Source organism: Artibeus jamaicensis, unplaced genomic scaffold, assembly GCF_021234435.1.
Source record: "Artibeus jamaicensis isolate MK-2021 breed Jamaican fruit bat unplaced genomic scaffold, CSHL_Jam_final contig_797, whole genome shotgun sequence".
NCBI lineage: Eukaryota > Metazoa > Chordata > Mammalia > Chiroptera > Phyllostomidae > Artibeus > Artibeus jamaicensis.
This window is the reverse complement of record NW_026521977.1, coordinates 14325790-14338604: the sequence shown is the minus strand read 5'-3', so window position 1 is coordinate 14338604 and position 12815 is coordinate 14325790.

Here is a 12815-nt window from a genome sequence, read left to right as displayed (position 1 = left end):
CGGAGGGCTTTGGAAGCGTGGACAACAGCAGGATGGCTGGTGGTGGCGTGGAGATCCAGGGCAGGGCCAGCAGGAGTGAAGTGGTGCGAGGATTCCAGGGAGAGGTGACAGCAGGGACGGGGAGGAGAAACATTCCATCTCAAGTGGCTGTTTGAGAGCTGACTGGTGAGGGTGGTATTAGTGGAGAAAAGGAATACAGAAAAGGAGAGCAGATTGCCTGTAAGAATCAGGACGTTTTTCTTTCTTTCTTTTTTTAAAATATATTTTATTGATTATGCCCTTACAGCTGTTCTATTTCCCCCCTTCATTCCCCTCCACCCTGCATACCCCTTCCCCCACCATTCCCCCCCTTTAGTTTATGACCACGTGTCTCAAGTTCTTTAGATTCTATATTTCCCATACTACTCTTGCCCTCCCCCCTATCTATTTTCTATCTACTGTCTATGCTACTTATTTTCTGTACCTTTAAGTTTGTAAAATAGTTTACGCACATAGTTTAAAAAACAAAGTGCTGGAAGTTTTCTGATGGAAACCGTTTGCCTTCCTCACAGCGTGCTCCCCGGGGCGGGGGCGGGGGGCGTGTTTGCTGGTATTATTTCCTTGATCATTTCCTCTCACAATTATTCTCTGTTCTCTTTTTCTGGAATTCATCTAGGCAATTATTTGTCTTGAACCAATTCTCTAATTATTTTTTTAAATGGGTTCTTTCTTCCAATCTGACTTCCTTTTTTACTGCCTGTGAAATCTCTTTGTTATTTTCTAATTCTTGAATAATTTTTATGGCTACTTTATTTTAAATTTCAAGTTCCCTTTTAATGTTTTTTTCCTTTTTCATACCATCCTATACTTATTTTATTGGATGGAATATCTTATCTCTAAGGACATTAGTTACAGTTTTTTTCTTCTTTCTTAATTGGCTCTGTTTCCTTGGGTGGCTTTTTTCTCTTGGTTTTCTCTTTTTCGCTGTTCAAATGTTTGCTAATCTCAGTCTGACATTTGTTCATAATAAGCATTCCCGACTGTCCGTACTTAAGAATAGAGCGTTAAAAAGCTGAATGGAAGCTATGTGGGTACAGGTAGGGCTTGCTGATGATGCATAGATTTTGTTGAGGGGACCTTCACATGCCTGACTATTCAGTTGCTTAGAAGCAAATCTAATCTTCCTTGAAAATATAAGCCAGCTGCCAGTTTTCCCAAGTCTGGGAAGGTGGCTCTGTGTGTCAGAGTTCATTCTGTAAACTGCCGCTTCACCTGTGTTTCAGTCCACCCAGAGCATAATCTCTGTTCTCCTTGGCACCTGGGTCTCCATATGCTGAGTCCTTCCAGGGTTCTGTAGGCTGAGGCTGAATCAGTTCTTTTCTTTTTTTTCCCCCGGTACCTAATTTAGCATTTAGAAACTTTTGAATGGTAAAAGAGAAAAGGGTAAAAAGGCACATGAGGAAACAGCCAGTGAAAAAAGGGAGGAAAATTGCAACTTACATTCTTAGCCATGAGAAGAAATGACTACCTACATACTGTCCTAACCCCGGTACTCTCCTGACTCAGCTAGTTCACCTGCGTCCAGATTGCACCTTCCAAAAGTGTGTGGAGCTCTTTAGTTAGCTGTTGCATTCTCTTCTGTTCCTTTTGTCCTTGAGGATTTGTGCTCCCCCCCCCCTTAAATTCTTTTACCATTATTTAGCAGAGATTGGGGAGGGAAAGGAGATCATTGTATATGATCAACCTGTTAATGTTTAATTGGAAAGTCTAGGTTTGGTTGTTAACGTGTGGACACACAGGTGCTGCTGGAGGGGAGGTTTGTTGCCCCAGTGAGACCTTTAGGTCAGGGATAGATGTTGAACTCTAAGGTTGGGTGTAGATATTTAGCCATTCAGTTTAACATAATTATTGAGGCTATGGAGATGGATAACACTTTGCTAGGAGAGTCTGAGGCACGCCAGTGTTTGGTTCAATGCCTGTATATGGAATGACTCCTGTAAGAAGATGCACTAGGCTGGAATGTAGGGAAAGAACATAAAGATCAGGCAGGGAGAAAGGCCATTGGAAGAGCAATGAGAAAGGTGGGGAGAGGGAAGTTTTGAGGAAGGGAGAGTGGCTTATTTTTTGTAATATCACACACTACACGAGCATGCAGCGGGAATGAGTGAAGCCTTCCTTTTGATTGTTCCACTGGTGCTGAATGAATTTCTGGCGCTTGTTAGATTCTGGGCGTACAGCGGTCAGCAAGACGGATCTAAACCTGAACCTGACTGAGTTCACATTCTAGTGGAGGTGACAGTTACACCAGTTCTTAGCTCACGGTACAAGCTCTCGGGGCATAGTAGGAGGAAACCAGGTTTTGCTTCGGTCAGGAAAAGCTTCCCGGAGGAAGTGATTAAACTGAGACTAGTTTTGAGCCACACAAATAAATAAACTTTAGTACAGGGTCCGGCAGAAGTCAGGCTTGCTTGAGTGTGGTTGGTAGGGTATGTGAGTGTCCCGCACGAGATGGACAGCGATTTGCATATTTCACCTAAAGTGTCTTATGGTGTGCTTGAGTGTGATACTGTTATGTTACAGAGTTGCATGCTTATGATTGTATAATACAAGATTTTTAATGTAATAAAAGAGGGGCGTTATTTGTGCCGTGCCCTGGATTTGATAATTTTGGAGGCTGGAAAGTAATGAATGGTCTTAGCACAATGATGATTCCACCTGTAACTTTCTTTTACGGGCCAAGGATAGGGGATGTGACATCTTTTGAATGTCAAAGGCATTTTCAGACAGCTTGTGTGCATGACACGACTGCAAAGTTACAAGGGCAATTTCTAAAATCCTAAGTCATTTCTAAGGAAATGTTTAGGAAAACGTTTAGAATTCCATGGGAAAGAAAACCTTGAAGTAATACAGATGGGGCTATTTACTTAATAAATAAATTGTTGGTGATCTCATCAGCAACTCAGAGGTTGTACTTTCACAAATTTGCTTATTATAATACCCATGGCTCAGGTGGATAGCAAAGTACAGAGCAGTTTATGCTGCACTAACAAATTACACTTCATGACTTAAAACTAATTTTTCTCTATTCAAAAAAGAAAACACAGCAAATAATAGCCAAGTGTTTATCATGCCCATCACTATTCTGAATTAAAGTCCTGTGTTGCCTTGAGAAAAAATAAAGCACATGAAGTTATTACCGTACAGTGACTGTTTACCTACTACTGTTGATAATGGCGGACTGCCTGAGGGAGGAGGGGCAGTGGTCCCTCAAATTCCCTCTTACAGTTGGAAGTGGGTTGGACACTGGGGAAGGGAAAATCTTCAGTTACCTGTCAGTAGGGAGAAAGCCGCACCTTATGTGCAGGAGGCAGATGGGAAGAAACACGGCCCCTCCCCCCGCCCCCAGAAACCACAGGGCCGTCTTTCCCTTTCTCATTCCTTCATGTGCTCTCAGCTGTGATAGAACCAGCTCAGGAACTTGGCAAAAAAGAGGGGAGCTTCTACTTTCCCACCAGCTTCATAGTCCTGGGAACCACCTGAGGGCCAGAGGCAAATGGAACGATCTTTGTTTCTCTTTGGTGGTGCGGGAGCTGAATGTTTCCGTAGTTTGAGTAAATTCACCAAAACAACCATCCATCACCTACCTGTCTGCAACCCCCACTCCCTCAGCCGAGGGCTGTCCTCTGGGTACAGGCTGAAATGCAAAGTGTCCCGCAGGTGACTCGAGAAGGTGAATCTTAAAAGGTGTCTCTCCCCCCAACACGGGAAATTCTCACCAACTTCTTTAGCTGTCCAATGAAGGCGTGACGCTAGAGCATCTCAGAGGCCCCTTTCTGCTCTAATTTTGTTTTATTCTGAGTGGCTCACCTTTGTGTTTTTAGAATGTGGGCTTAGGTCACTGCTTATCTCTTGTAAGGACTGTGGGGACACACCATTTCCCTCTCAGCCTGTGACATAAAGGCAGCTGACTTCAGGAAGGCTTCCTGGCTCAGGGGAGCAGTGGAGACTCGCCTGAGTTTGAATATGTGCTCTGCTACCTTCTCTGTGGGAAGGAGACAAGTCTGCCCTCTCTAAGCCTCAGAGACAACTATGTGCAATACAGTACTCCGGATGGAATCCTAGGATAGAAATCTGAACAAAATCGATGATTTAGATAACAGTATGGTACCTATGTCAGTTTCTTAGTTTTGATAAATGTACCTCAGTTATATAAATGGTTATATAAATATACCATGGTTGTATCTAAGGGAAAATTGGGTTGAAGGGTATATGGAAACTCTCAATACTATGTTTCCAACTCTTCTGTTGATCAAAATTATTTTAAAATAAGTTAAATGTGCTATTCCTGAAATACTGTCAAACTCAGAGGCTTTTGTTTGTTTATTCTTTTAAACATCAGATATTTTAGTATTTGCTGTCTTATTTTAACATAGAACAATCATTTGGCAGTAGAGCATTTAAACATGATAAATGCTTGGCATTTATTTAAAGTAAGGGCTTTATTCCACCTTTTTTTGTAGGTCCTAAACAGAACTAAAGTCAAATTGAATCATGGTCAAGGTCAAGGCAAGTTGGTTATGCATGTGCATGGGCCACTACATTTCATTTGACCTAATGCTTTTACTGAGCAGAGAAGAACTTGTGTTTGAAATATTTTTAATAGGTTATAGAGAAAAAGGTACAATTTCAGAATAAATGCATGAAAGAGAACTAAATGTCATGGGCTGGAACTGCCGTTGGGGGAAAAACAGCCTGTTCTTAATGTCACTGTGTCTCCTGTTAAACCTACATCCGCATAAAATTGTATATATAAAGTATAGTTAGTATATGTTTGGGTCTAGCAAATTTTTTTTTTACCTAAACAATCTTTAAGAATTTGAAACCATGAAGCAATATAGTGAGTATGTAGACTATCAAAATTCTGCTTTAAATTAGAATGGGCTACGCCAGAATTTGCATATTTGGTGGTGCATGTGCTGTCTTTAGCCTGGGATATGTTTTCATTGGCCAGGACAGTTTAAAATTTTTTGAATTAGTTGCCAACATTTTAAATATTGAGTTTTTACTTGAAACCCTGAGTTTTCATTCTTTCTCAAAGAGTAAAGTCTGCACTTGGCAGCACTTGGCAAGGACAGGAGTAGATGCCAACTGTAAGGTGTGTCCTTTCCAGCTTGCTGTGGTTCCTCTGTTTTTGCGTCCAGATTTTTAAAAATCGAGGTGAAATTCACATGAAAGTAACCATTTCAAAGTGAGCAGTTCCATGGCACATAACACATTCAGAGTGTTTTGTAACCAGAACCTCTGCCTCTCTCCAAAGCTTTTCATCGCCACAAATGAAAACTCTGTGCCAAGGAAGCAGTCATTCCCCCTTCTTCCTTTTCCCCAACTCCTGGCACCCATCAGTTTGCTTTCCATCTCCTTGATTTTACCTGTTCTGGATGTTTGATATAAATAGGACCATACAACACATGACCTTTTGTGTCTGGCTTCTGAGCATAATGTTTTCAAGATTGATTAATGTTGCACTGATTAGTTCTTTCCTTTTTCGTGGCTGAATAATATTCCATTGGACAGATAGTCACATTTTGTTTATCTGTTCATAGGCTGTGAACATTTGGTTGTTTCTGCCTTTTGACTATCATGAATAATGCTACTGTGGACATTAGAATACACAGTTTTGTTTAAATGAATATCGTATTTTTTATATTTTCTCTGGACATGACGGTTGTTTCAGCCACAGTTCTTACCCTGCGTCCCACCCTGGCCTGCGTTACTCATTTGCCTTCTCATGCTGCTCTCGTTAGCTTTTGTGTTTACATTTTCTAATCTATGTCGCAGGGCTGGGCAGATCTGTTTCCCCGCCACTCCTGCACTTTCTTCCAGCACAAAACTTGAACTAATTAATGAAAAGCTTTCTTCATTTCTCTTAATTACCTCTGTGCTAGAGTTCTTGGTGTTTTCTCTCTTAGTTTTGGTCATTCTCCAGTAACTACTGATTGTGGATGAGGGTTGTTTTTGGCATTAAAAATATGAACAGTTCGAAAAGATGTAAAATTGGGACTTTGCCCTTTTTACAGTAAGCAGTGATTTCATATTTGCATCTGGGCTTAATTATAGCTGGCATCTCTGAACTCTGAGGCAAAACATGCATTGCAGAGATGTCATGTGTTTCTGGCAGTCCAAGAGTGTAAATGCTGGAAGTTACAGTCACTCCTCCAGCTTTTTTAAACCTGGCCTCAGGTTGTCTTACCTCCTTCTTCCTGCCCCTGCACTCCTGGAAAGGCTGTTTTTTGTTTGCTTTTCTTTTTTTTTTTTTTTTTTTTTCATTTCAGTCCTTATTGGTGCCCCCTCTGATTTCCCCTTATTTGCCATGTAATCATTCATTCTAAATAATTTGACTTAACTTCTTTATGGTTGTAAATTGCCTCCATAACTAGATTATAAAGCCCTGCTGAACGAAATCTAGTTGTGTTTATTTTTTATATGCTTCAGTGCAGAGCATATGTAATAGGCGTGCAATAAATATTTAAACTTGTGACTCACCAAACCAAAAAAAAAAAAGCCCTATAAGTATACTTAACTTCTCGGGATTACTCATTTCAGCAAGTTTAAAAATGTTCAAATTCACTGTTTAGTAAATTCCTTTTCAGTGTAATCAAAGCGTCGGTATGAGTTGGTGATTCTAAGAATGTGTGTTGCACACCACCTGCATGAAAATTGGTTAAAAATGGAGATCCTTGAACCTCGCTTCTGGATTTATACACTTATGCAGTCTGCTGGCTGGGAGTCCAAGCTCTCCTGGAGTCTTTGTACTCTAAATTTTGAGAACCACTGGGATTGAGAAGTTAATACCTTCATTTCGAACAACTCAGGTAGACTGGAAGTTTGGCTTAAGTTGGTATATATGGGGACGATAAACAATGAAAGCGTATATTTGTTAAACAATAATTTCAACACAGTATTTGGGAAATTGATTTCTTTTGACATGAGTCTACCAATGAATGTTACTGATACAGTTTTAAGGGCACAGAATTAAAGTCCTAGAAATTTAACAGATCCCAGCTCACCTGAGAATTACTTCAGTGAAACAAAATCATTCATTAACATTTGTCACTCCCAGGACATAATTAGATAATGAAATGCTAGTCTCTCTCCCAAAAGCTGAAAATGCAGTTGAAAATAGTTGCTGCGTGATCCCCCCTTCCCCCCAAAGCAGTGTTTACTGATATTTTAAAACCCCCTCCATCATTCACTGCTGTTTTGAAGAAGTTCCGGAATGTGTTGAGCAGAGGCTTTTGAAGGTATTGCATTCAGATAATGCAGAATTATCTGTGTCCTAGGAGTTCAGTACACAAACCATTAATAAGTAATCCAGCAGTTTAACGAAAGATCACCAGATAAAAGTGACACAGTACATTGCTTGCTGGTAGCAAGTAATGGAAATGAAACAAGTCTGTTACATTTCAATAATATAAGGAAATAATTGTAAGCAGTTGAGCAAAGGCTTTTTGTTGGATCCGTTTTCTGTCTGTGTTTTTCATCTGTATCACAAGGTTTTCTTCCCTCTTGACCTCTTGATACTTTGTACTTCTTAAACACAGCACTTTGCATAGGGCCTGATTCCATAGTGGGGCAAAGATTTATTCACTTATCCTGCACAGATGCTTACAATGTATTTTCCTGTGGGATTACATTTAATTCTCTATGGATTAATAATTCACCACCTGATGGGCGGAAGCAGAGTTTCCTTCAACCTCAAGCTCATGCAATGGAAGTGTCATTTACACAGAACTAAGTATGTACCAAGGACTAGGCTGAGAGCTTTGTCACACTATCACCTTCGAGCCTCACCAGAATCAGCTTGTGTGGAAAGGAAACCGAGAGCACAGAACATCGTAACCTATTCAAGATTATCCAATATGTTTTTTATTATTTCATCTGTTGTGTGTGGCTTTATTGTCACTAAAAGACAGGTTTTTCCCCTCCCAAACCCGATTTTCTCTCCCACTTAATGGAAGATAATAGAATAAGCCACAAACAGTGCAGGCTGAAAACGGGAGAGGTTTACTTAGGTTGGTAGTCTTGCAAATGAAGTCTTAACTCAGAATTGAAAGCAGATAGAGCTGGAGACAAGTTCAAGGTCGAGGATCTGGGACTGCTTTCCTGGGCCTCTGAGTCAAAGAGTGTGAGCTCATTATTTTGTTTCCATTTCAAATCCCAAGGACTCTAGATAGACACAGGATCAAATGTAAATAAAAGCACATTCCAAAATCAAATAAATGATTTTTTGCATTATCTGGGTCACTGGTCCCCCTCCACTAATGTGCGTAATCAAGAGCTGATGATAAAACTCATGTGATAAGCAATCCTGTGATGAAAGATTTGATGCTTAATTCCTTGTAGGCGTTTAGTTTTTGTTTTTACAAATTTTAGTTTTGACATGCCTATTTTTGAAGAATGTCCTTTTCATGCCCTGAGTTGGAGAATTTCACTGGAAATACTTGGCTACTTAAGAGAAGGAAGAGAAGTCGTATTTCAGAAAGAAGGAAGATAAAGTCATATTTCAGGGGGAAAAAAAAGAGTCCAACTGGGAGTAACAACTTGTGCCAGACTGGACAACATGACGTATTAACTGTGGCTGTTGAAATAACAAGTTCACAGTCATAAACTCGACTCCCATCAGAACAAAGCAGTCGCTCTTTCCCTGGCCCCCCACTTGATTCTTCTGCATACAAGTTTTATAATGCACTTGTCAGGCCAGTTGTTAAATTCACATTTGTATGCTGACCATGAGGACTGTTTTGGCTTCCAAGTTGGTCGAGTTGAACTGCTTTGAAGCTAGTAATCTGCTGAATTAGCTGACTTCTTTCATGGTATTCCAGAACAAACAGATCCCCTTTTTAAAATCCCCACTTCTGTTATTTCAGGTGGTTTGAGACTGTTATTCTTACATAAATATGTTAGGGCTTCTTCCAAGAGGGGTTCAAAGAGACATTTAGAAATAAAATGTTAAGCAGATTAAAAGGACCTTTAGTCTGATGAATATGTCACTGGGTGAAAGATGAGGTTAAAATTGGTCATCACTTAACTTTGTAGCCAGTCATATTTCTTTCTTTTTTACTTGCCTAGAAAGTCTTAAGGTAGCTTAAAGTTTCATCACTGGGAAAAACATCAGAATAGCATCTGTGGGGTGCTTAGTCTATCAACCCTGGGAAGTAGGCACTATTATTAACCCCATTTTATAGATGAGAAAAGTGAGGCAAAGAGGGGTTAAGACCACTTTCAGTTAAGGTAAGAAAGAAAAGTTACCAGATTGAGAGAGCAGTGCAGCCTAATGTGGAGCCTGAGATTCCAGGGCAGGTGGGATTGGTTCAAATTCCAGGTGTGATTCTTGTTTGCTGAGTAATTTGGAGCACGTTTCTTAGCCTCCAGATCTCAATGTCTTCATCTGTGTAATATAGGACTATAATATCTGCTCCAAAAGTGATGTTGGGTATCAATGTAAATAATAGTAAATAGTAATAATACTAAACATTAGCACTTTATATTCATATAATTTTTACAACTCCATTATATCGGTGCTTTCATTATCACCATTTTTCCTCTCAAGAAAACATTAGAGAAGCTAACTTGCTAGTTAATAGTAGAATAGAATTTCAAACTGCCTAGTCCCAACCCTGACAAGTAATAGGCATTGAAAATAGTAACTATATTGTTGGTATCTAGAGAAAATATCAGAATAATAGTAATTCTTCCCTTTCTCAGGATGCCTTTCCTAATAAATATTGGAGAAGGAAAAGGGGCGTAAAAAATACCAGATTCATGGGGCCTATTTAGAGTGATGTCAACCTAGGCACCAGAGTGAAATTAAATTAATTTTTAGCACATTTGATTCCAACCCTGTTGCATGACATATATGAAAACAGTTGCTGCTACTTTGGGAGGCCATTTGAATGGATGTACGTAGGCAAAGTATGAAGAATAACAGACAGTCATATCTAGATGGGTATCCACATGTTTGTGTATAACCAGGTTTTGTCGTCACCTGAATGAATTTAGCAAGAATCCTGCAATTATACTGTGGGGCTGTTTTTCTCCTGCACGTTTATTTTCTTGTTTGATTATGAAGGTCACCATATGGGTTTCCTTTTCCAATATAGTCAGTTTCCAAGCCCCATTTTCTCTCCGTATCCCCAGCCCTATTCATGGCCCTAACACACACCCTGAGAGTTATACAAAGTATAGCTTTTAAAACTCCATCATTAAGCCCTAAAAAGTCTAAGGAATGTTTGGAACTGGTATGCTGGAGCCAAAATGGTTTAACACATTCTAAAAAAGAATCTTTGGCATTAATGGAGAAACCAGAACTAATTGTGAGGCATAATTGCTGTGCAGTATGTGTGAGGCTATGATCGCCCCTTTAATCTCTCAGACCAGAGAAGACCTAGACAGTGTGTCTGTGTTTACTTCTCATGCACACTCCTCCTGTGTATCCTGCTAAAACACTGCTTTGGATATACATACATCGACATAAACTGCAAGCAAACACCCAAACTCAGCTGCTTGGAAATATGGTTTGAGTTCTTGAAGGAGATTCAGAGTCTTGCCTCCTCATGCAGGTTAAAAAAAAAAAAAAAAAAAGGCAGGTCACATCGCTAGATTTATGGCTCCAATTCCAACAACCACATGGCCTCATACAAATAAATGACTGCCATCCACACCCAGCAATAACCAGCATTCAGGAAGCTATGTGGTGAACTCATTCTTAGAAAGGAAACATTCTTACATTTGTGAAACCAATTTCCACACAATGTCTTAAAGGTGTGTTGGATGCCTTCCTGCCCTGTGAGGATTTTCTGAAACATTCACAACCCTTTTCTTTGGTGCTCTGTGACACCGTTACACATTAATAATATTCTTAACCACAGCAGCTAAAACTAGTGGGGTCTTACTGTGTTCCAAGCACCTTGGACAGCCCACTAGGAGCATAGCCCACAGAATGCATTCAACACCTCCACGGGGCCGATGCCGTTCTAGTCATTTTACTGGTGACATTTTGTCTGTATAATTTGTTAAAACACTGTTACCCAGCTCTTCAGATTTTACAGAAAACATTCTTGAAAGTCATCTTAAATATTTTATGCCTCACTTATTAATTTCTGCTTAATTTTCATAAAACTGGATTTTTTCTTTTATCCAGTACCTAGTTTACACATGTTATAAGCTAGGAACCCCACTATACTATTTTTCTGGGTCTACAGAGATCAATAGTGTATTTTCCCCATTATCAGCTCATTGTATAAGAGGGAAGGTGAAAATGTGCACAAAATTTCTGATTAATAAATTTAACCTTAGAAATATTTGTAAGTTGTAGATTCGGCAGAGAGGAGGAAAACTGGGTGTGAGGGGTTAAGGATATCAGAGAAGACTCTCTGGTGAGCTCATATATGAATTAAAAGCTAAAGGACAAAAAGAGTTCATCATATCAGCAGAAGGGAAAGACATCCCACAGAGAGCCAGCAACATGTTCAAGGACATGGGGGCATAAAAGCACTCGGCATACACGACATAAACAAGCACCCATCATCTCATAGGCATTACTGGCAAAAAGTTTGAAGTGGAGATGAAGGGAAGGTGAGTATGTAATTGTGAGGGACCAAGAAAGCTATGGGAAGGGGTTTCGACTTTATTCCAGAGGTAATGAGCTTGCTTAGGGTCTTAAAGAGTCAGGAGATAAGACAGGCTTATGTTTTAAAAAACTTACTTCAGTGAAATAATTACTATGTAAGTCCAAGCAAAAAACACGGAAGCCTTGAACTTAGTAGACTCAGGCAATGTGAAGTGAGAGATAAGGAAAAATTTCAGATATTTACAGATCAAAATCAGGCCTTTTTTTTAGAGAGAGAAGGGGATTCGGGATGAGTGAGGTTTCATAGTTGGGAGATGTATTACTCATGCCTACTCTTCTCCAGAATAACGGGCTAAAAGAGAGGTTTCCTCCTGTCCGATAAAAGAAGTCCAGAGGGAGATGGTTTGGACTGATAGGGTTCCATAGGGTCAAGGAGGAACGAATGCCCCTCCTTTCTGCTTTGTTCTCTTATTGTACAGTGTTCAACCTGAAAGTCACCTCTTGTCCCAGGATAGATGCCAGAGCTCCAGTGGTCCATCATTAAGCCATGGAGATGGAGGAAAGACAGAAGCATAGAGATGGGTCCTTCCCAGCTGAATTCTGGGCACTACTGTGCCAGATAAAAATGGGATTTTTACTAAGGAGTCCGGAGGAGAGAAAAAAATGGTTCCCAGGTTGGCCACTAGTAGTATTTTAAAATTCACTAGGAGTAAATTTTAAAACCAAATTGCTGATGAAATTAAAGAATTTGCCGATACTTGAAACCAAGTGAAGGAACCCTGGGTGCTAAACCAGCAGCAAAGATGGCTTTTCTTCTGAGGTTTTCTGAACCCTGAGGATGCCGACTTTCTCTTTTGAGGGATGCCCGGGGTGTGCATTATAGGACATAACACTGAGGACCTCCCCACGCAGCATCTCCAGTAGAAGACACATGCATTGGTTTGGGTCTCCAACGTCCAAAGATTTTATACAAAAGTGAGCACAAAAGAAGGCTTGCCATGAAGAGGGCAAGAGAAAGCTTCCCTCTCTCAAGACTGGCATTGAGTGGAGGTGGGGTAGACCACTTGAGAATCTGTAAGTACACACTTATTTGTATAACACAAGTGAAGAACTTAGTATTAAAGTGGTCCTTAACTGATAGTGTTTCCAAGTTACTGAGAAGAGCAAATATAGATATATTTTTTTGAAGGAAATAAGCCTAAAAAAA